The following is a 21,198-nucleotide window of genomic DNA, read 5'->3' on the forward strand; positions in this document are numbered from 1 at the left end:
GACCAGAGAAAAAGCCATGTTTCCGCCCAGTTTCGAACTGGGGACCTTTCGCGTGTTAGGCGAACGTGATAACCACTACACTACAGAAACCACCTACACTTCTCAGGGTGTACCCACAAGCGGCTCATTTTACCCAAGCAAAGCTTGTTTTAACCACGTGCAGCTCATTTTAACCACACGCAGCTCATTTTAACCACACGCAACAACTAGGATCCACATCTGTCCTGATCAAGCTAACACGCTACTTTGGACTAACTCCAGCTCTTTTGCTTGGAGACAACTGGATCAAGAGGAGTAGGCAGACTAATGTGAGTTTTGTCAAGGTGCAGCTAGCATTGGAGGCCAAAAATCTTCTTTAGAAAGGAGGGGAATAGACCACTTTATGGAACAAAAAGCATCGCTGTTTCTGCCCAGTTTCGAGCTGGGGACCTTTTGCGTGTAAAGCAAACGTGATAACCACTACACTACAGAAACCTCCGGTGGAAACTGATTGCAATTTTGCTACCAAGAAGAAAGCAGTGCTCGCATAGGAACATAGACAACTGGCATATTGGGAACTAATACTCAAAAGAACCTTCCACATGAGAAAGGGAGCAATAAAGTAGCTATGAGAGGTAACAACATCTAAAATGTTGGGCTTAGGTCAATAGAGTATGCTTGAGTAAAAAAAAAGGCATTCGGGAATAGAAAGGTGGGGAGGGGAAAGACAACCATGGCATGCAGCAAAATATCATAAGTCTTAACTACTGGGAAAGCCTGAACTTTGCAGATGATGCGACGGCAACCAAAGTGGCAGTACTTGGAGAAGGGCTGGATAGGAAGAAGACAAGGGAGGTTGGAGTCAAAGGCAAATTCCAGGCAATATAAACTTACAAAGCAGGTGGTAGGACAGTTCTACTTCTAGATAGTGCAGTATCTAGGGAGAAGGAAAAGAGACAAAGCTTGGTGTTTTGCAAGTTGAGTTTTAGATCTCTCTTAGATGGATATGCATGTAGGGATGGCTGAGAGGCAGTCTGAAAGAGGCTATTAGCAGTTGCCTGAGAAAGTGAGTGAAGAAAAGACACTGGCCAGTCACATTGAGGGCCAGCTTGCAAGCGTATGGAGCAAGGGAAGGAGGAGTGCTTTGGATGGCAAAAAGTTAAAGGTAGACACTGTTTCTGCCCGGTTTCGAACCGGGGACCTTTCGCGTGTGAGGCGAACGTGATAACCACTACACTACAGAAACCAGACACTTCTTGCTTGTCCTGGAGCCCCGAAAGAGGAAAAGTAGAGCTTTTCATGAATATGATTAAGCCAGACAGGTAAAGACTCATGCATGCGTAAGTGGAGCCTGCGTGAAAAGGAAAGAAGACCAGAGAAAAAGCCATGTTTCTGCCCAGTTTCAAACTGGGGACCTTTCGCGTGTTAGGCGAACGTGATAACCACTACACTACAAAAACCACCTACACTTCTCAGGGTGTACCCACAAGCGGCTCATTTTACCCAAGCAAAGCTTGTTTTAACCACGTGCAGCTCATTTTAACCACACGCAGCTCATTTTAACCACACGCAACAACTAGGATCCACATCTGTCCTGATCAAGCTAACACGCTACTTTGGACTAACTCCAGCTCTTTTGCTTGGAGACAACTGGATCAAGAGGAGTAGGCAGACTAATGTGAGTTTTGTCAAGGTGCAGCTAGCATTGGAGGCCAAAAATCTTCTTTAGAAAGGAGGGGAATAGACCACTTTATGGAACAAAAAGCATCGCTGTTTCTGCCCAGTTTCGAGCTGGGGACCTTTTGCGTGTAAAGCAAACGTGATAACCACTACACTACAGAAACCTCCGGTGGAAACTGATTGCAATTTTGCTACCAAGAAGAAAGCAGTGCTCGCATAGGAACATAGACAACTGGCATATTGGGAACTAATACTCAAAAGAACCTTCCACATGAGAAAGGGAGCAATAAAGTAGCTATGAGAGGTAACAACATCTAAAATGTTGGGCTTAGGTCAATAGAGTATGCTTGAGTAAAAAAAAAGGCATTCGGGAATAGAAAGGTGGGGAGGGGAAAGACAACCATGGCATGCAGCAAAATATCATAAGTCTTAACTACTGGGAAAGCCTGAACTTTGCAGATGATGCGACGGCAACCAAAGTGGCAGTACTTGGAGAAGGGCTGGATAGGAAGAAGACAAGGGAGGTTGGAGTCAAAGGCAAATTCCAGGCAATATAAACTTACAAAGCAGGTGGTAGGACAGTTCTACTTCTAGATAGTGCAGTATCTAGGGAGAAGGAAAAGAGACAAAGCTTGGTGTTTTGCAAGTTGAGTTTTAGATCTCTCTTAGATGGATATGCATGTAGGGATGGCTGAGAGGCAGTCTGAAAGAGGCTATTAGCAGTTGCCTGAGAAAGTGAGTGAAGAAAAGACACTGGCCAGTCACATTGAGGGCCAGCTTGCAAGCGTATGGAGCAAGGGAAGGAGGAGTGCTTTGGATGGCAAAAAGTTAAAGGTAGACACTGTTTCTGCCCGGTTTCGAACCGGGGACCTTTCGCGTGTGAGGCGAACGTGATAACCACTACACTACAGAAACCAGACACTTCTTGCTTGTCCTGGAGCCCCGAAAGAGGAAAAGTAGAGCTTTTCATGAATATGATTAAGCCAGACAGGTAAAGACTCATGCATGCGTAAGTGGAGCCTGCGTGAAAAGGAAAGAAGACCAGAGAAAAAGCCATGTTTCTGCCCAGTTTCAAACTGGGGACCTTTCGCGTGTTAGGCGAACGTGATAACCACTACACTACAAAAACCACCTACACTTCTCAGGGTGTACCCACAAGCGGCTCATTTTACCCAAGCAAAGCTTGTTTTAACCACGTGCAGCTCATTTTAACCACACGCAGCTCATTTTAACCACACGCAACAACTAGGATCCACATCTGTCCTGATCAAGCTAACACGCTACTTTGGACTAACTCCAGCTCTTTTGCTTGGAGACAACTGGATCAAGAGGAGTAGGCAGACTAATGTGAGTTTTGTCAAGGTGCAGCTAGCATTGGAGGCCAAAAATCTTCTTTAGAAAGGAGGGGAATAGACCACTTTATGGAACAAAAAGCATCGCTGTTTCTGCCCAGTTTCGAGCTGGGGACCTGTTGCGTGTAAAGGAAACGTGATAACCACTACACTACAGAAACCTCCGGTGGAAACTGATTGCAATTTTGCTACCAAGAAGAAAGCAGTGCTCGCATAGGAACATAGACAACTGGCATATTGGGAACTAATACTCAAAAGAACCTTCCACATGAGAAAGGGAGCAATAAAGTAGCTATGAGAGGTAACAACATCTAAAATGTTGGGCTTAGGTCAATAGAGTATGCTTGAGTAAAAAAAAAGGCATTCGGGAATAGAAAGGTGGGGAGGGGAAAGACAACCATGGCATGCAGCAAAATATCATAAGTCTTAACTACTGGGAAAGCCTGAACTTTGCAGATGATGCGACGGCAACCAAAGTGGCAGTACTTGGAGAAGGGCTGGATAGGAAGAAGACAAGGGAGGTTGGAGTCAAAGGCAAATTCCAGGCAATATAAACTTACAAAGCAGGTGGTAGGACAGTTCTACTTCTAGATAGTGCAGTATCTAGGGAGAAGGAAAAGAGACAAAGCTTGGTGTTTTGCAAGTTGAGTTTTAGATCTCTCTTAGATGGATATGCATGTAGGGATGGCTGAGAGGCAGTCTGAAAGAGGCTATTAGCAGTTGCCTGAGAAAGTGAGTGAAGAAAAGACACTGGCCAGTCACATTGAGGGCCAGCTTGCAAGCGTATGGAGCAAGGGAAGGAGGAGTGCTTTGGATGGCAAAAAGTTAAAGGTAGACACTATTTCTGCCCGGTTTCGAACCGGGGACCTTTCGCGTGTGAGGTGAACGTGATAACCACTACACTACAGAAACCAGACACTTCTTGCTTGTCCTGGAGCCCCGAAAGAGGAAAAGTAGAGCTTTTCATGAATATGATTAAGCCAGACAGGTAAAGACTCATGCATGCGTAAGTGGAGCCTGCGTGAAAAGGAAAGAAGACCAGAGAAAAAGCCATGTTTCTGCCCAGTTTCGAACTGGGGACCTTTCGCGTGTTAGGCGAACGTGATAACCACTACACTACAGAAACCACCTACACTTCTCAGGGTGTACCCACAAGCGGCTCATTTTACCCAAGCAAAGCTTGTTTTAACCACGTGCAGCTCATTTTAACCACACGCAGCTCATTTTAACCACACGCAACAACTAGGATCCACATCTGTCCTGATCAAGCTAACACGCTACTTTGGACTAACTCCAGCTCTTTTGCTTGGAGACAACTGGATCAAGAGGAGTAGGCAGACTAATGTGAGTTTTGTCAAGGTGCAGCTAGCATTGGAGGCCAAAAATCTTCTTTAGAAAGGAGGGGAATAGACCACTTTATGGAACAAAAAGCATCGCTGTTTCTGCCCAGTTTCGAGCTGGGGACCTTTTGCGTGTAAAGCAAACGTGATAACCACTACACTACAGAAACCTCCGGTGGAAACTGATTGCAATTTTGCTACCAAGAAGAAAGCAGTGCTCGCATAGGAACATAGACAACTGGCATATTGGGAACTAATACTCAAAAGAACCTTCCACATGAGAAAGGGAGCAATAAAGTAGCTATGAGAGGTAACAACATCTAAAATGTTGGGCTTAGGTCAATAGAGTATGCTTGAGTAAAAAAAAAGGCATTCGGGAATAGAAAGGTGGGGAGGGTAATGCACTTTATTAGAGACTCCTTAAATTTGCCAGTTACCCTTGATCTAAAACTATGTCTACTGGGCATAACAGGAGATATTACCTGTAATAAATATCATCGGACCCTAATACGTATCCTACTGTATTATGCCAGAAAACTAATAATCCTTAACTGGAAACTTACCTTGATACCCTCCCTATCCCACTGGAAAAAGCTCATTAACGACGCCCTCCCCCTTTATAAACTGACCTACCAATCGCGTAATCAATTTAACAAATTTGATAAAATATGGAGTAGATGGGTAGAGGCGATAAGCACAACTATACCCAACCTGGACATCAATGCGTCAATACAAGATCTATTGCAGGCATGACCACATTAATATTAATATATATATTAAAGCATATCAAATGCCAATATATGAGAAAAATATATCCTCGACTTATGTATAACGCATGTAATGCACCTTTTCTTTCAATTGATGAATATATAATGACTGGATGTCGTCTTGTACTGTGGCACTGTGATAACAAATACCTTATAATTATAAGTAAGCTGAATTGACATGTATACTGTCAACAAGTTATGTTATTGTTGAAAATTCAATAAAAATTCTCTTTAAAAAAAAAAAAAAGAAAGGTGGGGAGGGGAAAGACAACCATGGCATGCAGCAAAATATCATAAGTCTTAACTACTGGGAAAGCCTGAACTTTGCAGATGATGCGACGGCAACCAAAGTGGCAGTACTTGGAGAAGGGCTGGATAGGAAGAAGACAAGGGAGGTTGGAGTCAAAGGCAAATTCCAGGCAATATAAACTTACAAAGCAGGTGGTAGGACAGTTCTACTTCTAGATAGTGCAGTATCTAGGGAGAAGGAAAAGAGACAAAGCTTGGTGTTTTGCAAGTTGAGTTTTAGATCTCTCTTAGATGGATATGCATGTAGGGATGGCTGAGAGGCAGTCTGAAAGAGGCTATTAGCAGTTGCCTGAGAAAGTGAGTGAAGAAAAGACACTGGCCAGTCACATTGAGGGCCAGCTTGCAAGCGTATGGAGCAAGGGAAGGAGGAGTGCTTTGGATGGCAAAAAGTTAAAGGTAGACACTGTTTCTGCCCGGTTTCGAACCAGGGACCTTTCGCGTGTGAGGTGAACGTGATAACCACTACACTACAGAAACCAGACACTTCTTGCTTGTCCTGGAGCCCCGAAAGAGGAAAAGTAGAGCTTTTCATGAATATGATTAAGCCAGACAGGTAAAGACTCATGCATGCGTAAGTGGAGCCTGCGTGAAAAGGAAAGAAGACCAGAGAAAAAGCCATGTTTCTGCCCAGTTTCGAACTGGGGACCTTTCGCGTGTTAGGCGAACGTGATAACCACTACACTACAGAAACCACCTACACTTCTCAGGGTGTACCCACAAGCGGCTCATTTTACCCAAGCAAAGCTTGTTTTAACCACGTGCAGCTCATTTTAACCACACGCAGCTCATTTTAACCACACGCAACAACTAGGATCCACATCTGTCCTGATCAAGCTAACACGCTACTTTGGACTAACTCCAGCTCTTTTGCTTGGAGACAACTGGATCAAGAGGAGTAGGCAGACTAATGTGAGTTTTGTCAAGGTGCAGCTAGCATTGGAGGCCAAAAATCTTCTTTAGAAAGGAGGGGAATAGACCACTTTATGGAACAAAAAGCATCGCTGTTTCTGCCCAGTTTCGAGCTGGGGACCTTTTGCGTGTAAAGCAAACGTGATAACCACTACACTACAGAAACCTCCGGTGGAAACTGATTGCAATTTTGCTACCAAGAAGAAAGCAGTGCTCGCATAGGAACATAGACAACTGGCATATTGGGAACTAATACTCAAAAGAACCTTCCACATGAGAAAGGGAGCAATAAAGTAGCTATGAGAGGTAACAACATCTAAAATGTTGGGCTTAGGTCAATAGAGTATGCTTGAGTAAAAAAAAAGGCATTCGGGAATAGAAAGGTGGGGAGGGGAAAGACAACCATGGCATGCAGCAAAATATCATAAGTCTTAACTACTGGGAAAGCCTGAACTTTGCAGATGATGCGACGGCAACCAAAGTGGCAGTACTTGGAGAAGGGCTGGATAGGAAGAAGACAAGGGAGGTTGGAGTCAAAGGCAAATTCCAGGCAATATAAACTTACAAAGCAGGTGGTAGGACAGTTCTACTTCTAGATAGTGCAGTATCTAGGGAGAAGGAAAAGAGACAAAGCTTGGTGTTTTGCAAGTTGAGTTTTAGATCTCTCTTAGATGGATATGCATGTAGGGATGGCTGAGAGGCAGTCTGAAAGAGGCTATTAGCAGTTGCCTGAGAAAGTGAGTGAAGAAAAGACACTGGCCAGTCACATTGAGGGCCAGCTTGCAAGCGTATGGAGCAAGGGAAGGAGGAGTGCTTTGGATGGCAAAAAGTTAAAGGTAGACACTGTTTCTGCCCGGTTTCGAACCGGGGACCTTTCGCGTGTGAGGCGAACGTGATAACCACTACACTACAGAAACCAGACACTTCTTGCTTGTCCTGGAGCCCCGAAAGAGGAAAAGTAGAGCTTTTCATGAATATGATTAAGCCAGACAGGTAAAGACTCATGCATGCGTAAGTGGAGCCTGCGTGAAAAGGAAAGAAGACCAGAGAAAAAGCCATGTTTCTGCCCAGTTTCGAACTGGGGACCTTTCGCGTGTTAGGCGAACGTGATAACCACTACACTACAGAAACCACCTACACTTCTCAGGGTGTACCCACAAGTGGCTCATTTTACCCATGCAAAGCTTGTTTTAACCACGTGCAGCTCATTTTAACCACACGCAGCTCATTTTAACCACACGCAACCACTAGGATCCACATCTGTCCTGATCAAGCTAACACGCTACTTTGGACTAACTCCAGCTCTTTTGCTTGGAGACAACTGGATCAAGAGGAGTAGGCAGACTAATGTGAGTTTTGTCAAGGTGCAGCTAGCATTGGAGGCCAAAAATCTTCTTTAGAAAGGAGGGGAATAGACCACTTTATGGAACAAAAAGCATCGCTGTTTCTGCCCAGTTTCGAGCTGGGGACCTTTTGCGTGTAAAGCAAACGTGATAACCACTACACTACAGAAACCAGACACTTCTTGCTTGTCCTGGAGCCCCGAAAGAGGAAAAGTAGAGCTTTTCATGAATATGATTAAGCCAGACAGGTAAAGACTCATGCATGCGTAAGTGGAGCCTGCGTGAAAAGGAAAGAAGACCAGAGAAAAAGCCATGTTTCTGCCCAGTTTCGAACTGGGGACCTTTCGCGTGTTAGGCGAACGTGATAACCACTACACTACAGAAACCACCTACACTTCTCAGGGTGTACCCACAAGCGGCTTATTTTACCCAAGCAAAGCTTGTTTTAACCACGTGCAGCTCATTTTAACCACACGCAGCTCATTTTAACCACACGCAACAACTAGGATCCACATCTGTCCTGATCAAGCTAACACGCTACTTTGGACTAACTCCAGCTCTTTTGCTTGGAGACAACTGGATCAAGAGGAGTAGGCAGACTAATGTGAGTTTTGTCAAGGTGCAGCTAGCATTGGAGGCCAAAAATCTTCTTTAGAAAGGAGGGGAATAGACCACTTTATGGAACAAAAAGCATCACTGTTTCTGCCCAGTTTCGAGCTGGGGACCTTTTGCGTGTAAAGCAAACGTGATAACCACTACACTACAGAAACCTCCAGTGGAAACTGATTGCAATTTTGCTACCAAGAAGAAAGCAGTGCTCGCATAGGAACATAGACAACTGGCATATTGGGAACTAATACTCAAAAGAACCTTCCACATGAGAAAGGGAGCAATAAAGTAGCTATGAGAGGTAACAACATCTAAAATGTTGGGCTTAGGTCAATAGAGTATGCTTGAGTAAAAAAAAAGGCATTCGGGAATAGAAAGGTGGGGAGGGGAAAGACAACCATGGCATGCAGCAAAATATCATAAGTCTTAACTACTGGGAAAGCCTGAACTTTGCAGATGATGCGACGGCAACCAAAGTGGCAGTACTTGGAGAAGGGCTGGATAGGAAGAAGACAAGGGAGGTTGGAGTCAAAGGCAAATTCCAGGCAATATAAACTTACAAAGCAGGTGGTAGGACAGTTCTACTTCTAGATAGTGCAGTATCTAGGGAGAAGGAAAAGAGACAAAGCTTGGTGTTTTGCAAGTTGAGTTTTAGATCTCTCTTAGATGGATATGCATGTAGGGATGGCTGAGAGGCAGTCTGAAAGAGGCTATTAGCAGTTGCCTGAGAAAGTGAGTGAAGAAAAGACACTGGCCAGTCACATTGAGGGCCAGCTTGCAAGCGTATGGAGCAAGGGAAGGAGGAGTGCTTTGGATGGCAAAAAGTTAAAGGTAGACACTGTTTCTGCCCGGTTTCGAACCGGGGACCTTTCGCGTGTGAGGCGAGCGTGATAACCACTACACTACAGAAACCAGACACTTCTTGCTTGTCCTGGAGCCCCGAAAGAGGAAAAGTAGAGCTTTTCATGAATATGATTAAGCCAGACAGGTAAAGACTCATGCATGCGTAAGTGGAGCCTGCGTGAAAAGGAAAGAAGACCAGAGAAAAAGCCATGTTTCTGCCCAGTTTCGAACTGGGGACCTTTCGCGTGTTAGGCGAACGTGATAACCACTACACTACAGAAACCACCTACACTTCTCAGGGTGTACCCACAAGCGGCTCATTTTACCCAAGCAAAGCTTGTTTTAACCACGTGCAGCTCATTTTAACCACACGCAGCTCATTTTAACCACACGCAACAACTAGGATCCACATCTGTCCTGATCAAGCTAACACGCTACTTTGGACTAACTCCAGCTCTTTTGCTTGGAGACAACTGGATCAAGAGGAGTAGGCAGACTAATGTGAGTTTTGTCAAGGTGCAGCTAGCATTGGATGCCAAAAATCTTCTTTAGAAAGGAGGGGAATAGACCACTTTATGGAACAAAAAGCATCGCTGTTTCTGCCCAGTTTCGAGCTGGGGACCTTTTGCGTGTAAAGCAAACGTGATAACCACTACACTACAGAAACCTCCGGTGGAAACTGATTGCAATTTTGCTACCAAGAAGAAAGCAGTGCTCGCATAGGAACATAGACAACTGGCATATTGGGAACTAATACTCAAAAGAACCTTCCACATGAGAAAGGGAGCAATAAAGTAGCTATGAGAGGTAACAACATCTAAAATGTTGGGCTTAGGTCAATAGAGTATGCTTGAGTAAAAAAAAAGGCATTCGGGAATAGAAAGGTGGGGAGGGGAAAGACAACCATGGCATGCAGCAAAATATCATAAGTCTTAACTACTGGGAAAGCCTGAACTTTGCAGATGATGCGACGGCAACCAAAGTGGCAGTACTTGGAGAAGGGCTGGATAGGAAGAAGACAAGGGAGGTTGGAGTCAAAGGCAAATTCCAGGCAATATAAACTTACAAAGCAGGTGGTAGGACAGTTCTACTTCTAGATAGTGCAGTATCTAGGGAGAAGGAAAAGAGACAAAGCTTGGTGTTTTGCAAGTTGAGTTTTAGATCTCTCTTAGATGGATATGCATGTAGGGATGGCTGAGAGGCAGTCTGAAAGAGGCTATTAGCAGTTGCCTGAGAAAGTGAGTGAAGAAAAGACACTGGCCAGTCACATTGAGGGCCAGCTTGCAAGCGTATGGAGCAAGGGAAGGAGGAGTGCTTTGGATGGCAAAAAGTTAAAGATAGACACTGTTTCTGCCCGGTTTCGAACCGGGGACCTTTCGCGTGTGAGGCGAACGTGATAACCACTACACTACAGAAACCAGACACTTCTTGCTTGTCCTGGAGCCCCGAAAGAGGAAAAGTAGAGCTTTTCATGAATATGATTAAGCCAGACAGGTAAAGACTCATGCATGCGTAAGTGGAGCCTGCGTGAAAAGGAAAGAAGACCAGAGAAAAAGCCATGTTTCTGCCCAGTTTCGAACTGGGGACCTTTCGCGTGTTAGGCGAACGTGATAACCACTACACTACAGAAACCACCTACACTTCTCAGGGTGTACCCACAAGCGGCTCATTTTACCCAAGCAAAGCTTGTTTTAACCACGTGCAGCTCATTTTAACCACACGCAGCTCATTTTAACCACACGCAACAACTAGGATCCACATCTGTCCTGATCAAGCTAACACGCTACTTTGGACTAACTCCAGCTCTTTTGCTTGGAGACAACTGGATCAAGAGGAGTAGGCAGACTAATGTGAGTTTTGTCAAGGTGCAGCTAGCATTGGAGGCCAAAAATCTTCTTTAGAAAGGAGGGGAATAGACCACTTTATGGAACAAAAAGCATCGCTGTTTCTGCCCAGTTTCGAGCTGGGGACCTTTTGCGTGTAAAGCAAACGTGATAACCACTACACTACAGAAACCTCCGGTGGAAACTGATTGCAATTTTGCTACCAAGAAGAAAGCAGTGCTCGCATAGGAACATAGACAACTGGCATATTGGGAACTAATACTCAAAAGAACCTTCCACATGAGAAAGGGAGCAATAAAGTAGCTATGAGAGGTAACAACATCTAAAATGTTGGGCTTAGGTCAATAGAGTATGCTTGAGTAAAAAAAAAGGCATTCAGGAATAGAAAGGTGGGGAGGGGAAAGACAACCATGGCATGCAGCAAAATATCATAAGTCTTAACTACTGGGAAAGCCTGAACTTTGCAGATTATGCGACGGCAACCAAAGTGGCAGTACTTGGAGAAGGGCTGGATAGGAAGAAGACAAGGGAGGTTGGAGTCAAAGGCAAATTCCAGGCAATATAAACTTACAAAGCAGGTGGTAGGACAGTTCTACTTCTAGATAGTGCAGTATCTAGGGAGAAGGAAAAGAGACAAAGCTTGGTGTTTTGCAAGTTGAGTTTTAGATCTCTCTTAGATGGATATGCATGTAGGGATGGCTGAGAGGCAGTCTGAAAGAGGCTATTAGCAGTTGCCTGAGAAAGTGAGTGAAGAAAAGACACTGGCCAGTCACATTGAGGGCCAGCTTGCAAGCGTATGGAGCAAGGGAAGGAGGAGTGCTTTGGATGGCAAAAAGTTAAAGGTAGACACTGTTTCTGCCCGGTTTCGAACCGGGGACCTTTCGCGTGTGAGGCGAACGTGATAACCACTACACTACAGAAACCAGACACTTCTTGCTTGTCCTGGAGCCCCGAAAGAGGAAAAGTAGAGCTTTTCATGAATATGATTAAGCCAGACAGGTAAAGACTCATGCATGCGTAAGTGGAGCCTGCGTGAAAAGGAAAGAAGACCAGAGAAAAAGCCATGTTTCTGCCCAGTTTCGAACTGGGGACCTTTCGCGTGTTAGGCGAACGTGATAACCACTACACTACAGAAACCACCTACACTTCTCAGGGTGTACCCACAAGCGGCTCATTTTACCCAAGCAAAGCTTGTTTTAACCACGTGCAGCTCATTTTAACCACACGCAGCTCATTTTAACCACACGCAACAACTAGGATCCACATCTGTCCTGATCAAGCTAACACGCTACTTTGGACTAACTCCAGCTCTTTTGCTTGGAGACAACTGGATCAAGAGGAGTAGGCAGACTAATGTGAGTTTTGTCAAGGTGCAGCTAGCATTGGAGGCCAAAAATCTTCTTTAGAAAGGAGGGGAATAGACCACTTTATGGAACAAAAAGCATCGCTGTTTCTGCCCAGTTTCGAGCTGGGGACCTTTTGCGTGTAAAGCAAACGTGATAACCACTACACTACAGAAACCTCCAGTGGAAACTGATTGCAATTTTGCTACCAAGAAGAAAGCAGTGCTCGCATAGGAACATAGACAACTGGCATATTGGGAACTAATACTCAAAAGAACCTTCCACATGAGAAAGGGAGCAATAAAGTAGCTATGAGAGGTAACAACATCTAAAATGTTGGGCTTAGGTCAATAGAGTATGCTTGAGTAAAAAAAAAGGCATTCGGGAATAGAAAGGTGGGGAGGGGAAAGACAACCATGGCATGCAGCAAAATATCATAAGTCTTAACTACTGGGAAAGCCTGAACTTTGCAGATGATGCGACGGCAACCAAAGTGGCAGTACTTGGAGAAGGGCTGGATAGGAAGAAGACAAGGGAGGTTGGAGTCAAAGGCAAATTCCAGGCAATATAAACTTACAAAGCAGGTGGTAGGACAGTTCTACTTCTAGATAGTGCAGTATCTAGGGAGAAGGAAAAGAGACAAAGCTTGGTGTTTTGCAAGTTGAGTTTTAGATCTCTCTTAGATGGATATGCATGTAGGGATGGCTGAGAGGCAGTCTGAAAGAGGCTATTAGCAGTTGCCTGAGAAAGTGAGTGAAGAAAAGACACTGGCCAGTCACATTGAGGGCCAGCTTGCAAGCGTATGGAGCAAGGGAAGGAGGAGTGCTTTGGATGGCAAAAAGTTAAAGGTAGACACTGTTTCTGCCCAGTTTCGAACCGGGGACCTTTCGCGTGTGAGGCGAACGTGATAACCACTACACTACAGAAACCAGACACTTCTTGCTTGTCCTGGAGCCCCGAAAGAGGAAAAGTAGAGCTTTTCATGAATATGATTAAGCCAGACAGGTAAAGACTCATGCATGCGTAAGTGGAGCCTGCGTGAAAAGGAAAGAAGACCAGAGAAAAAGCCATGTTTCCGCCCAGTTTCGAACTGGGGACCTTTCGCGTGTTAGGCGAACGTGATAACCACTACACTACAGAAACCACCTACACTTCTCAGGGTGTACCCACAAGCGGCTCATTTTACCCAAGCAAAGCTTGTTTTAACCACGTGCAGCTCATTTTAACCACACGCAGCTCATTTTAACCACACGCAACAACTAGGATCCACATCTGTCCTGATCAAGCTAACACGCTACTTTGGACTAACTCCAGCTCTTTTGCTTGGAGACAACTGGATCAAGAGGAGTAGGCAGACTAATGTGAGTTTTGTCAAGGTGCAGCTAGCATTGGAGGCCAAAAATCTTCTTTAGAAAGGAGGGGAATAGACCACTTTATGGAACAAAAAGCATCGCTGTTTCTGCCCAGTTTCGAGCTGGGGACCTTTTGCGTGTAAAGCAAACGTGATAACCACTACACTACAGAAACCTCCGGTGGAAACTGATTGCAATTTTGCTACCAAGAAGAAAGCAGTGCTCGCATAGGAACATAGACAACTGGCATATTGGGAACTAATACTCAAAAGAACCTTCCACATGAGAAAGGGAGCAATAAAGTAGCTATGAGAGGTAACAACATCTAAAATGTTGGGCTTAGGTCAATAGAGTATGCTTGAGTAAAAAAAAAGGCATTCGGGAATAGAAAGGTGGGGAGGGGAAAGACAACCATGGCATGCAGCAAAATATCATAAGTCTTAACTACTGGGAAAGCCTGAACTTTGCAGATGATGCGACGGCAACCAAAGTGGCAGTACTTGGAGAAGGGCTGGATAGGAAGAAGACAAGGGAGGTTGGAGTCAAAGGCAAATTCCAGGCAATATAAACTTACAAAGCAGGTGGTAGGACAGTTCTACTTCTAGATAGTGCAGTATCTAGGGAGAAGGAAAAGAGACAAAGCTTGGTGTTTTGCAAGTTGAGTTTTAGATCTCTCTTAGATGGATATGCATGTAGGGATGGCTGAGAGGCAGTCTGAAAGAGGCTATTAGCAGTTGCCTGAGAAAGTGAGTGAAGAAAAGACACTGGCCAGTCACATTGAGGGCCAGCTTGCAAGCGTATGGAGCAAGGGAAGGAGGAGTGCTTTGGATGGCAAAAAGTTAAAGGTAGACACTGTTTCTGCCCGGTTTCGAACCGGGGACCTTTCGCGTGTGAGGCGAACGTGATAACCACTACACTACAGAAACCAGACACTTCTTGCTTGTCCTGGAGCCCCGAAAGAGGAAAAGTAGAGCTTTTCATGAATATGATTAAGCCAGACAGGTAAAGACTCATGCATGCGTAAGTGGAGCCTGCGTGAAAAGGAAAGAAGACCAGAGAAAAAGCCATGTTTCTGCCCAGTTTCAAACTGGGGACCTTTCGCGTGTTAGGCGAACGTGATAACCACTACACTACAAAAACCACCTACACTTCTCAGGGTGTACCCACAAGCGGCTCATTTTACCCAAGCAAAGCTTGTTTTAACCACGTGCAGCTCATTTTAACCACACGCAGCTCATTTTAACCACACGCAACAACTAGGATCCACATCTGTCCTGATCAAGCTAACACGCTACTTTGGACTAACTCCAGCTCTTTTGCTTGGAGACAACTGGATCAAGAGGAGTAGGCAGACTAATGTGAGTTTTGTCAAGGTGCAGCTAGCATTGGAGGCCAAAAATCTTCTTTAGAAAGGAGGGGAATAGACCACTTTATGGAACAAAAAGCATCGCTGTTTCTGCCCAGTTTCGAGCTGGGGACCTTTTGCGTGTAAAGCAAACGTGATAACCACTACACTACAGAAACCTCCGGTGGAAACTGATTGCAATTTTGCTACCAAGAAGAAAGCAGTGCTCGCATAGGAACATAGACAACTGGCATATTGGGAACTAATACTCAAAAGAACCTTCCACATGAGAAAGGGAGCAATAAAGTAGCTATGAGAGGTAACAACATCTAAAATGTTGGGCTTAGGTCAATAGAGTATGCTTGAGTAAAAAAAAAGGCATTCGGGAATAGAAAGGTGGGGAGGGGAAAGACAACCATGGCATGCAGCAAAATATCATAAGTCTTAACTACTGGGAAAGCCTGAACTTTGCAGATGATGCGACGGCAACCAAAGTGGCAGTACTTGGAGAAGGGCTGGATAGGAAGAAGACAAGGGAGGTTGGAGTCAAAGGCAAATTCCAGGCAATATAAACTTACAAAGCAGGTGGTAGGACAGTTCTACTTCTAGATAGTGCAGTATCTAGGGAGAAGGAAAAGAGACAAAGCTTGGTGTTTTGCAAGTTGAGTTTTAGATCTCTCTTAGATGGATATGCATGTAGGGATGGCTGAGAGGCAGTCTGAAAGAGGCTATTAGCAGTTGCCTGAGAAAGTGAGTGAAGAAAAGACACTGGCCAGTCACATTGAGGGCCAGCTTGCAAGCGTATGGAGCAAGGGAAGGAGGAGTGCTTTGGATGGCAAAAAGTTAAAGGTAGACACTGTTTCTGCCCGGTTTCGAACCGGGGACCTTTCGCGTGTGAGGCGAACGTGATAACCACTACACTACAGAAACCAGACACTTCTTGCTTGTCCTGGAGCCCCGAAAGAGGAAAAGTAGAGCTTTTCATGAATATGATTAAGCCAGACAGGTAAAGACTCATGCATGCGTAAGTGGAGCCTGCGTGAAAAGGAAAGAAGACCAGAGAAAAAGCCATGTTTCTGCCCAGTTTCAAACTGGGGACCTTTCGCGTGTTAGGCGAACGTGATAACCACTACACTACAAAAACCACCTACACTTCTCAGGGTGTACCCACAAGCGGCTCATTTTACCCAAGCAAAGCTTGTTTTAACCACGTGCAGCTCATTTTAACCACACGCAGCTCATTTTAACCACACGCAACAACTAGGATCCACATCTGTCCTGATCAAGCTAACACGCTACTTTGGACTAACTCCAGCTCTTTTGCTTGGAGACAACTGGATCAAGAGGAGTAGGCAGACTAATGTGAGTTTTGTCAAGGTGCAGCTAGCATTGGAGGCCAAAAATCTTCTTTAGAAAGGAGGGGAATAGACCACTTTATGGAACAAAAAGCATCGCTGTTTCTGCCCAGTTTCGAGCTGGGGACCTGTTGCGTGTAAAGGAAACGTGATAACCACTACACTACAGAAACCTCCGGTGGAAACTGATTGCAATTTTGCTACCAAGAAGAAAGCAGTGCTCGCATAGGAACATAGACAACTGGCATATTGGGAACTAATACTCAAAAGAACCTTCCACATGAGAAAGGGTGCAATAAAGTAGCTATGAGAGGTAACAACATCTAAAATGTTGGGCTTAGGTCAATAGAGTATGCTTGAGTAAAAAAAAAGGCATTCAGGAATAGAAAGGTGGGGAGGGGAAAGACAACCATGGCATGCAGCAAAATATCATAAGTCTTAACTACTGGGAAAGCCTGAACTTTGCAGATGATGCGACGGCAACCAAAGTGGCAGTACTTGGAGAAGGGCTGGATAGGAAGAAGACAAGGGAGGTTGGAGTCAAAGGCAAATTCCAGGCAATATAAACTTACAAAGCAGGTGGTAGGACAGTTCTACTTCTAGATAGTGCAGTATCTAGGGAGAAGGAAAAGAGACAAAGCTTGGTGTTTTGCAAGTTGAGTTTTAGATCTCTCTTAGATGGATATGCATGTAGGGATGGCTGAGAGGCAGTCTGAAAGAGGCTATTAGCAGTTGCCTGAGAAAGTGAGTGAAGAAAAGACACTGGCCAGTCACATTGAGGGCCAGCTTGCAAGCGTATGGAGCAAGGGAAGGAGGAGTGCTTTGGATGGCAAAAAGTTAAAGGTAGACACTGTTTCTGCCCGGTTTCGAACCGGGGACCTTTCGCGTGTGAGGTGAACGTGATAACCACTACACTACAGAAACCAGACACTTCTTGCTTGTCCTGGAGCCCCGAAAGAGGAAAAGTAGAGCTTTTCATGAATATGATTAAGCCAGACAGGTAAAGACTCATGCATGCGTAAGTGGAGCCTGCGTGAAAAGGAAAGAAGACCAGAGAAAAAGCCATGTTTCTGCCCAGTTTCGAACTGGGGACCTTTCGCGTGTTAGGCGAACGTGATAACCACTACACTACAGAAACCACCTACACTTCTCAGGGTGTACCCACAAGCGGCTCATTTTACCCAAGCAAAGCTTGTTTTAACCACGTGCAGCTCATTTTAACCACACGCAGCTCATTTTAACCACACGCAACAACTAGGATCCACATCTGTCCTGATCAAGCTAACACGCTACTTTGGACTAACTCCAGCTCTTTTGCTTGGAGACAACTGGATCAAGAGGAGTAGGCAGACTAATGTGAGTTTTGTCAAGGTGCAGCTAGCATTGGAGGCCAAAAATCTTCTTTAGAAAGGAGGGGAATAGACCACTTTATGGAACAAAAAGCATCGCTGTTTCTGCCCAGTTTCGAGCTGGGGACCTTTTGCGTGTAAAGCAAACGTGATAACCACTACACTACAGAAACCTCCGTTGGAAACTGATTGCAATTTTGCTACCAAGAAGAAAGCAGTGCTCGCATAGGAACATAGACAACTGGCATATTGGGAACTAATACTCAAAAGAACCTTCCACATGAGAAAGGAAGCAATAAAGTAGCTATGAGAGGTAACAACATCTAAAATGTTGGGCTTAGGTCAATAGAGTATGCTTGAGTAAAAAAAAAGGCATTCGGGAATAGAAAGGTGGGGAGGGGAAAGACAACCATGGCATGCAGCAAAATATCATAAGTCTTAACTACTGGGAAAGCCTGAACTTTGCAGATGATGCGACGGCAACCAAAGTGGCAGTACTTGGAGAAGGGCTGGATAGGAAGAAGACAAGGGAGGTTGGAGTCAAAGGCAAATTCCAGGCAATATAAACTTACAAAGCAGGTGGTAGGACAGTTCTACTTCTAGATAGTGCAGTATCTAGGGAGAAGGAAAAGAGACAAAGCTTGGTGTTTTGCAAGTTGAGTTTTAGATCTCTCTTAGATGGATATGCATGTAGGGATGGCTGAGAGGCAGTCTGAAAGAGGCTATTAGCAGTTGCCTGAGAAAGTGAGTGAAGAAAAGACACTGGCCAGTCACATTGAGGGCCAGCTTGCAAGCGTATGGAGCAAGGGAAGGAGGAGTGCTTTGGATGGCAAAAAGTTAAAGGTAGACACTGTTTCTGCCCGGTTTCGAACCAGGGACCTTTCGCGTGTGAGGTGAACGTGATAACCACTACACTACAGAAACCAGACACTTCTTGCTTGTCCTGGAGCCCCGAAAGAGGAAAAGTAGAGCTTTTCATGAATATGATTAAGCCAGACAGGTAAAGACTCATGCATGCGTAAGTGGAGCCTGCGTGAAAAGGAAAGAAGACCAGAGAAAAAGCCATGTTTCTGCCCAGTTTCGAACTGGGGACCTTTCGCGTGTTAGGCGAACGTGATAACCACTACACTACAGAAACCACCTACACTTCTCAGGGTGTACCCACAAGCGGCTCATTTTACCCAAGCAAAGCTTGTTTTAACCACGTGCAGCTCATTTTAACCACACGCAGCTCATTTTAACCACACGCAACAACTAGGATCCACATCTGTCCTGATCAAGCTAACACGCTACTTTGGACTAACTCCAGCTCTTTTGCTTGGAGACAACTGGATCAAGAGGAGTAGGCAGACTAATGTGAGTTTTGTCAAGGTGCAGCTAGCATTGGAGGCCAAAAATCTTCTTTAGAAAGGAGGGGAATAGACCACTTTATGGAACAAAAAGCATCGCTGTTTCTGCCCAGTTTCGAGCTGGGGACCTTTTGCGTGTAAAGCAAACGTGATAACCACTACACTACAGAAACCTCCGGTGGAAACTGATTGCAATTTTGCTACCAAGAAGAAAGCAGTGCTCGCATAGGAACATAGACAACTGGCATATTGGGAACTAATACTCAAAAGAACCTTCCACATGAGAAAGGGAGCAATAAAGTAGCTATGAGAGGTAACAACATCTAAAATGTTGGGCTTAGGTCAATAGAGTATGCTTGAGTAAAAAAAAAGGCATTCGGGAATAGAAAGGTGGGGAGGGGAAAGACAACCATGGCATGCAGCAAAATATCATAAGTCTTAACTACTGGGAAAGCCTGAACTTTGCAGATGATGCGACGGCAACCAAAGTGGCAGTACTTGGAGAAGGGCTGGATAGGAAGAAGACAAGGGAGGTTGGAGTCAAAGGCAAATTCCAGGCAATATAAACTTACAAAGCAGGTGGTAGGACAGTTCTACTTCTAGATAGTGCAGTATCTAGGGAGAAGGAAAAGAGACAAAGCTTGGTGTTTTGCAAGTTGAGTTTTAGATCTCTCTTAGATGGATATGCATGTAGGGATGGCTGAGAGGCAGTCTGAAAGAGGCTATTAGCAGTTGCCTGAGAAAGTGAGTGAAGAAAAGACACTGGCCAGTCACATTGAGGGCCAGCTTGCAAGCGTATGGAGCAAGGGAAGGAGGAGTGCTTTGGATGGCAAAAAGTTAAAGGTAGACACTGTTTCTGCCCGGTTTCGAACCGGGGACCTTTCGCGTGTGAGGCGAACGTGATAACCACTACACTACAGAAACCAGACACTTCTTGCTTGTCCTGGAGCCCCGAAAGAGGAAAAGTAGAGCTTTTTATGAATATGATTAAGCCAGACAGGTAAAGACTCATGCATGCGTAAGTGGAGCCTGCGTGAAAAGGAAAGAAGACCAGAGAAAAAGCCATGTTTCTGCCCAGTTTCGAACTGGGGACCTTTCGCGTGTTAGGCGAACGTGATAACCACTACACTACAGAAACCACCTACACTTCTCAGGGTGTACCCACAAGTGGCTCATTTTACCCATGCAAAGCTTGTTTTAACCACGTGCAGCTCATTTTAACCACACGCAGCTCATTTTAACCACACGCAACCACTAGGATCCACATCTGTCCTGATCAAGCTAACACGCTACTTTGGACTAACTCCAGCTCTTTTGCTTGGAGACAACTGGATCAAGAGGAGTAGGCAGACTAATGTGAGTTTTGTCAAGGTGCAGCTAGCATTGGAGGCCAAAAATCTTCTTTAGAAAGGAGGGGAATAGACCACTTTATGGAACAAAAAGCATCGCTGTTTCTGCCCAGTTTCGAGCTGGGGACCTTTTGCGTGTAAAGCAAACGTGATAACCACTACACTACAGAAACCAGACACTTCTTGCTTGTCCTGGAGCCCCGAAAGAGGAAAAGTAGAGCTTTTCATGAATATGATTAAGCCAGACAGGTAAAGACTCATGCATGCGTAAGTGGAGCCTGCGTGAAAAGGAAAGAAGACCAGAGAAAAAGCCATGTTTCTGCCCAGTTTCGAACTGGGGACCTTTCGCGTGCTAGGCGAACGTGATAACCACTACACTACAGAAACCACCTACACTTCTCAGGTTGTACCCACAAGCGGCTCATTTTACCCAAGCAAAGCTTGTTTTAACCACGTGCAGCTCATTTTAACCACACGCAGCTCATTTTAACCACACGCAACAACTAGGATCCACATCTGTCCTGATCAAGCTAACACGCTACTTTGGACTAACTCCAGCTCTTTTGCTTGGAGACAACTGGATCAAGAGGAGTAGGCAGACTAATGTGAGTTTTGTCAAGGTGCAGCTAGCATTGGAGGCCAAAAATCTTCTTTAGAAAGGAGGGGAATAGACCACTTTATGGAACAAAAAGCATCGCTGTTTCTGCCCAGTTTCGAGCTGGGGACCTTTTGCGTGTAAAGCAAACGTGATAACCACTACACTACAGAAACCTCCGGTGGA

At 45.0% G+C, this 21,198-nt stretch overlaps 46 non-coding genes across 46 annotated transcripts; all 46 read right to left on the reverse strand.

Annotated features, from left to right (window-relative positions):
- Positions 1 to 17: 17 nt before the first annotated feature.
- TRNAV-AAC (transfer RNA valine (anticodon AAC)) lies at positions 18 to 90 on the reverse strand. Its single transcript has one exon. It is a non-coding gene; the product is annotated as a tRNA-Val (tRNA).
- A 311-nt stretch (positions 91 to 401) lies between these two features.
- On the reverse strand, positions 402 to 474 carry TRNAV-UAC (transfer RNA valine (anticodon UAC)). Its single transcript has one exon. It is a non-coding gene; the product is annotated as a tRNA-Val (tRNA).
- A 678-nt stretch (positions 475 to 1,152) lies between these two features.
- On the reverse strand, positions 1,153 to 1,225 carry TRNAV-CAC (transfer RNA valine (anticodon CAC)). The gene has a single exon. It is a non-coding gene; the product is annotated as a tRNA-Val (tRNA).
- A 141-nt stretch (positions 1,226 to 1,366) lies between these two features.
- TRNAV-AAC (transfer RNA valine (anticodon AAC)) lies at positions 1,367 to 1,439 on the reverse strand. Its single transcript has one exon. It is a non-coding gene; the product is annotated as a tRNA-Val (tRNA).
- A 311-nt stretch (positions 1,440 to 1,750) lies between these two features.
- Positions 1,751 to 1,823, reverse strand: TRNAV-UAC (transfer RNA valine (anticodon UAC)). The gene has a single exon. It is a non-coding gene; the product is annotated as a tRNA-Val (tRNA).
- Positions 1,824 to 2,501: 678 nt separating this feature from the next.
- TRNAV-CAC (transfer RNA valine (anticodon CAC)) lies at positions 2,502 to 2,574 on the reverse strand. The gene has a single exon. It is a non-coding gene; the product is annotated as a tRNA-Val (tRNA).
- A 141-nt stretch (positions 2,575 to 2,715) lies between these two features.
- On the reverse strand, positions 2,716 to 2,788 carry TRNAV-AAC (transfer RNA valine (anticodon AAC)). Its single transcript has one exon. It is a non-coding gene; the product is annotated as a tRNA-Val (tRNA).
- Positions 2,789 to 3,850: 1,062 nt separating this feature from the next.
- On the reverse strand, positions 3,851 to 3,923 carry TRNAV-CAC (transfer RNA valine (anticodon CAC)). The gene has a single exon. It is a non-coding gene; the product is annotated as a tRNA-Val (tRNA).
- A 141-nt stretch (positions 3,924 to 4,064) lies between these two features.
- On the reverse strand, positions 4,065 to 4,137 carry TRNAV-AAC (transfer RNA valine (anticodon AAC)). The gene has a single exon. It is a non-coding gene; the product is annotated as a tRNA-Val (tRNA).
- A 311-nt stretch (positions 4,138 to 4,448) lies between these two features.
- On the reverse strand, positions 4,449 to 4,521 carry TRNAV-UAC (transfer RNA valine (anticodon UAC)). The gene has a single exon. It is a non-coding gene; the product is annotated as a tRNA-Val (tRNA).
- A 1,310-nt stretch (positions 4,522 to 5,831) lies between these two features.
- On the reverse strand, positions 5,832 to 5,904 carry TRNAV-CAC (transfer RNA valine (anticodon CAC)). Its single transcript has one exon. It is a non-coding gene; the product is annotated as a tRNA-Val (tRNA).
- Positions 5,905 to 6,045: 141 nt separating this feature from the next.
- TRNAV-AAC (transfer RNA valine (anticodon AAC)) lies at positions 6,046 to 6,118 on the reverse strand. The gene has a single exon. It is a non-coding gene; the product is annotated as a tRNA-Val (tRNA).
- A 311-nt stretch (positions 6,119 to 6,429) lies between these two features.
- On the reverse strand, positions 6,430 to 6,502 carry TRNAV-UAC (transfer RNA valine (anticodon UAC)). The gene has a single exon. It is a non-coding gene; the product is annotated as a tRNA-Val (tRNA).
- Positions 6,503 to 7,180: 678 nt separating this feature from the next.
- Positions 7,181 to 7,253, reverse strand: TRNAV-CAC (transfer RNA valine (anticodon CAC)). The gene has a single exon. It is a non-coding gene; the product is annotated as a tRNA-Val (tRNA).
- Positions 7,254 to 7,394: 141 nt separating this feature from the next.
- On the reverse strand, positions 7,395 to 7,467 carry TRNAV-AAC (transfer RNA valine (anticodon AAC)). Its single transcript has one exon. It is a non-coding gene; the product is annotated as a tRNA-Val (tRNA).
- A 311-nt stretch (positions 7,468 to 7,778) lies between these two features.
- Positions 7,779 to 7,851, reverse strand: TRNAV-UAC (transfer RNA valine (anticodon UAC)). The gene has a single exon. It is a non-coding gene; the product is annotated as a tRNA-Val (tRNA).
- Positions 7,852 to 7,992: 141 nt separating this feature from the next.
- On the reverse strand, positions 7,993 to 8,065 carry TRNAV-AAC (transfer RNA valine (anticodon AAC)). The gene has a single exon. It is a non-coding gene; the product is annotated as a tRNA-Val (tRNA).
- Positions 8,066 to 8,376: 311 nt separating this feature from the next.
- On the reverse strand, positions 8,377 to 8,449 carry TRNAV-UAC (transfer RNA valine (anticodon UAC)). Its single transcript has one exon. It is a non-coding gene; the product is annotated as a tRNA-Val (tRNA).
- Positions 8,450 to 9,127: 678 nt separating this feature from the next.
- Positions 9,128 to 9,200, reverse strand: TRNAV-CAC (transfer RNA valine (anticodon CAC)). Its single transcript has one exon. It is a non-coding gene; the product is annotated as a tRNA-Val (tRNA).
- A 141-nt stretch (positions 9,201 to 9,341) lies between these two features.
- Positions 9,342 to 9,414, reverse strand: TRNAV-AAC (transfer RNA valine (anticodon AAC)). The gene has a single exon. It is a non-coding gene; the product is annotated as a tRNA-Val (tRNA).
- Positions 9,415 to 9,725: 311 nt separating this feature from the next.
- TRNAV-UAC (transfer RNA valine (anticodon UAC)) lies at positions 9,726 to 9,798 on the reverse strand. Its single transcript has one exon. It is a non-coding gene; the product is annotated as a tRNA-Val (tRNA).
- A 678-nt stretch (positions 9,799 to 10,476) lies between these two features.
- TRNAV-CAC (transfer RNA valine (anticodon CAC)) lies at positions 10,477 to 10,549 on the reverse strand. The gene has a single exon. It is a non-coding gene; the product is annotated as a tRNA-Val (tRNA).
- A 141-nt stretch (positions 10,550 to 10,690) lies between these two features.
- On the reverse strand, positions 10,691 to 10,763 carry TRNAV-AAC (transfer RNA valine (anticodon AAC)). The gene has a single exon. It is a non-coding gene; the product is annotated as a tRNA-Val (tRNA).
- Positions 10,764 to 11,074: 311 nt separating this feature from the next.
- Positions 11,075 to 11,147, reverse strand: TRNAV-UAC (transfer RNA valine (anticodon UAC)). Its single transcript has one exon. It is a non-coding gene; the product is annotated as a tRNA-Val (tRNA).
- Positions 11,148 to 11,825: 678 nt separating this feature from the next.
- TRNAV-CAC (transfer RNA valine (anticodon CAC)) lies at positions 11,826 to 11,898 on the reverse strand. The gene has a single exon. It is a non-coding gene; the product is annotated as a tRNA-Val (tRNA).
- Positions 11,899 to 12,039: 141 nt separating this feature from the next.
- TRNAV-AAC (transfer RNA valine (anticodon AAC)) lies at positions 12,040 to 12,112 on the reverse strand. The gene has a single exon. It is a non-coding gene; the product is annotated as a tRNA-Val (tRNA).
- A 311-nt stretch (positions 12,113 to 12,423) lies between these two features.
- TRNAV-UAC (transfer RNA valine (anticodon UAC)) lies at positions 12,424 to 12,496 on the reverse strand. The gene has a single exon. It is a non-coding gene; the product is annotated as a tRNA-Val (tRNA).
- Positions 12,497 to 13,174: 678 nt separating this feature from the next.
- TRNAV-CAC (transfer RNA valine (anticodon CAC)) lies at positions 13,175 to 13,247 on the reverse strand. The gene has a single exon. It is a non-coding gene; the product is annotated as a tRNA-Val (tRNA).
- A 141-nt stretch (positions 13,248 to 13,388) lies between these two features.
- On the reverse strand, positions 13,389 to 13,461 carry TRNAV-AAC (transfer RNA valine (anticodon AAC)). The gene has a single exon. It is a non-coding gene; the product is annotated as a tRNA-Val (tRNA).
- A 311-nt stretch (positions 13,462 to 13,772) lies between these two features.
- TRNAV-UAC (transfer RNA valine (anticodon UAC)) lies at positions 13,773 to 13,845 on the reverse strand. The gene has a single exon. It is a non-coding gene; the product is annotated as a tRNA-Val (tRNA).
- Positions 13,846 to 14,523: 678 nt separating this feature from the next.
- On the reverse strand, positions 14,524 to 14,596 carry TRNAV-CAC (transfer RNA valine (anticodon CAC)). The gene has a single exon. It is a non-coding gene; the product is annotated as a tRNA-Val (tRNA).
- Positions 14,597 to 14,737: 141 nt separating this feature from the next.
- TRNAV-AAC (transfer RNA valine (anticodon AAC)) lies at positions 14,738 to 14,810 on the reverse strand. The gene has a single exon. It is a non-coding gene; the product is annotated as a tRNA-Val (tRNA).
- A 311-nt stretch (positions 14,811 to 15,121) lies between these two features.
- On the reverse strand, positions 15,122 to 15,194 carry TRNAV-UAC (transfer RNA valine (anticodon UAC)). The gene has a single exon. It is a non-coding gene; the product is annotated as a tRNA-Val (tRNA).
- A 678-nt stretch (positions 15,195 to 15,872) lies between these two features.
- Positions 15,873 to 15,945, reverse strand: TRNAV-CAC (transfer RNA valine (anticodon CAC)). The gene has a single exon. It is a non-coding gene; the product is annotated as a tRNA-Val (tRNA).
- A 141-nt stretch (positions 15,946 to 16,086) lies between these two features.
- TRNAV-AAC (transfer RNA valine (anticodon AAC)) lies at positions 16,087 to 16,159 on the reverse strand. Its single transcript has one exon. It is a non-coding gene; the product is annotated as a tRNA-Val (tRNA).
- Positions 16,160 to 17,221: 1,062 nt separating this feature from the next.
- Positions 17,222 to 17,294, reverse strand: TRNAV-CAC (transfer RNA valine (anticodon CAC)). Its single transcript has one exon. It is a non-coding gene; the product is annotated as a tRNA-Val (tRNA).
- Positions 17,295 to 17,435: 141 nt separating this feature from the next.
- TRNAV-AAC (transfer RNA valine (anticodon AAC)) lies at positions 17,436 to 17,508 on the reverse strand. The gene has a single exon. It is a non-coding gene; the product is annotated as a tRNA-Val (tRNA).
- Positions 17,509 to 17,819: 311 nt separating this feature from the next.
- On the reverse strand, positions 17,820 to 17,892 carry TRNAV-UAC (transfer RNA valine (anticodon UAC)). The gene has a single exon. It is a non-coding gene; the product is annotated as a tRNA-Val (tRNA).
- Positions 17,893 to 18,570: 678 nt separating this feature from the next.
- TRNAV-CAC (transfer RNA valine (anticodon CAC)) lies at positions 18,571 to 18,643 on the reverse strand. The gene has a single exon. It is a non-coding gene; the product is annotated as a tRNA-Val (tRNA).
- A 141-nt stretch (positions 18,644 to 18,784) lies between these two features.
- On the reverse strand, positions 18,785 to 18,857 carry TRNAV-AAC (transfer RNA valine (anticodon AAC)). The gene has a single exon. It is a non-coding gene; the product is annotated as a tRNA-Val (tRNA).
- Positions 18,858 to 19,168: 311 nt separating this feature from the next.
- TRNAV-UAC (transfer RNA valine (anticodon UAC)) lies at positions 19,169 to 19,241 on the reverse strand. Its single transcript has one exon. It is a non-coding gene; the product is annotated as a tRNA-Val (tRNA).
- A 678-nt stretch (positions 19,242 to 19,919) lies between these two features.
- Positions 19,920 to 19,992, reverse strand: TRNAV-CAC (transfer RNA valine (anticodon CAC)). Its single transcript has one exon. It is a non-coding gene; the product is annotated as a tRNA-Val (tRNA).
- Positions 19,993 to 20,133: 141 nt separating this feature from the next.
- Positions 20,134 to 20,206, reverse strand: TRNAV-AAC (transfer RNA valine (anticodon AAC)). Its single transcript has one exon. It is a non-coding gene; the product is annotated as a tRNA-Val (tRNA).
- Positions 20,207 to 20,517: 311 nt separating this feature from the next.
- Positions 20,518 to 20,590, reverse strand: TRNAV-UAC (transfer RNA valine (anticodon UAC)). Its single transcript has one exon. It is a non-coding gene; the product is annotated as a tRNA-Val (tRNA).
- A 141-nt stretch (positions 20,591 to 20,731) lies between these two features.
- On the reverse strand, positions 20,732 to 20,804 carry TRNAA-AGC (transfer RNA alanine (anticodon AGC)). Its single transcript has one exon. It is a non-coding gene; the product is annotated as a tRNA-Ala (tRNA).
- A 311-nt stretch (positions 20,805 to 21,115) lies between these two features.
- TRNAV-UAC (transfer RNA valine (anticodon UAC)) lies at positions 21,116 to 21,188 on the reverse strand. Its single transcript has one exon. It is a non-coding gene; the product is annotated as a tRNA-Val (tRNA).
- Positions 21,189 to 21,198: the final 10 nt, after the last annotated feature.

The sequence above is a fragment of the Hyperolius riggenbachi genome, chromosome 4 (genome assembly GCF_040937935.1).
Source record: "Hyperolius riggenbachi isolate aHypRig1 chromosome 4, aHypRig1.pri, whole genome shotgun sequence".
NCBI lineage: Eukaryota > Metazoa > Chordata > Amphibia > Anura > Hyperoliidae > Hyperolius > Hyperolius riggenbachi.